Source organism: Arachis duranensis, unplaced genomic scaffold, assembly GCF_000817695.3.
Source record: "Arachis duranensis cultivar V14167 unplaced genomic scaffold, aradu.V14167.gnm2.J7QH unplaced_Scaffold_58495, whole genome shotgun sequence".
NCBI lineage: Eukaryota > Viridiplantae > Streptophyta > Magnoliopsida > Fabales > Fabaceae > Arachis > Arachis duranensis.
The window spans coordinates 28,961-30,379 of record NW_026264974.1 but is presented as its reverse complement, the minus strand read 5'-3'; positions in this window follow the sequence as shown (position 1 = coordinate 30,379).

Genomic DNA, 1,419 nt, shown 5'->3' with positions numbered 1-1,419 from the left:
GATGATTCTTGAACACAGCTACTTATTGAGTCTTGGCTGTGGCCCAAAGCACTCTGTCTTCCAGTATTACCACCGGATACACACATGCCACAGACACATAATTGGGTGAACCTTCTCAGATTGTGACTCAGCTTTGCTAAAGTCCCCAATTAGAGGTATCCAGGGTTCTTAAGCACACTCTTATTGCCTTGGATCACAACTTTATTTCCTTCTTTTTTTTCTTTCTTTTTCTTTCTTTTTCTTTTTCAGTTTTTTTTTTCGCTTGCTTCCTCTCTTTTTTTCACTGCTTTTTCTTGCTTCAAGAATCATTTTTATGATTTTTCAGATCCTCAGTAACATGTCTCCTTTTTCATCATTCTTTCAAGAGCCAACATTCATGAACCACAAATTCAAAAGACATATGCACTGTTCAAGCATTCATTCAGAGAACAAAAGTGTTGCCACCACATCAAAATAATTAAACTGTTATAAAATTCAAAATTCATGCAATTCTTTTCTTTTTCAATTAAGAATAATTTATTTAAGAAAGGTGATGGATTCATAGGACATTCATAACTTTAAGGCATAGACACTAAGACACTAATGATCATAAGACACAAACATGGATAACATAAGCACTAAAATTCGAAAAACAGAAGAATAAAGAACAAGGAAATCAAGGAACGGGTCCACCTTAGTGATGGCGGCTCTTCCTCCCTCTTGAAGGTCCTATGGAGTGCTTGAGCTCCTCAATATCTCTTCCTTGTCTTTGTTGCTCCTCTCTCATGATTCTTTGATCTTCTCTAATTTCATGGAGGAGAATGGAGTGTTCTTGGTGCTCCACCCTTAGTTGTCCCATGTTGGAACTCAACTCTCCTAGGGAGGTGTTAATTTGCTCCCAATAGTCTTGTGGAGGAAAGTGCATCCCTTGAGGTATCTCAGGGATCTCATGATGAGAGGGGTCTCTTGTGTGCTCCATCCTTTTCTTGGTAATGGGCTTATCCTCATCAATGGTGATGTCTCCCTCTATGTCAACTCCAACTGAATAACAGAGGTGACAAATGAGGTGAGGAAAGGCTAACCTTGCCAAGGTAGAAGACTTATCCGCCACCTTGTAGAGTTCTTGGGCTATGACCTCATGAACTTCCACTTCTTCTCCAATCATGATACTATGAATCATGATGGCTCGGTCTACAGTAACTTCGGACCGGTTGCTAGTGGGAATGATTGAGCGTTGGATAAACTCCAACCATCCTCTAGCCACGGGTTTGAGGTCATGCCTTCTCATTTGAACCGGCTTCCCTCTTGAATCTCTCTTCCATTGAGCGCTGGTGCACGAAATTGCAATCACACTTTTGCAATTCCGCACAACTAACCAGCAAGTGCACTGGGTCATCCAAGTAATACCTTACGTGAGTAAGAGTCGATCCCACAGAGATT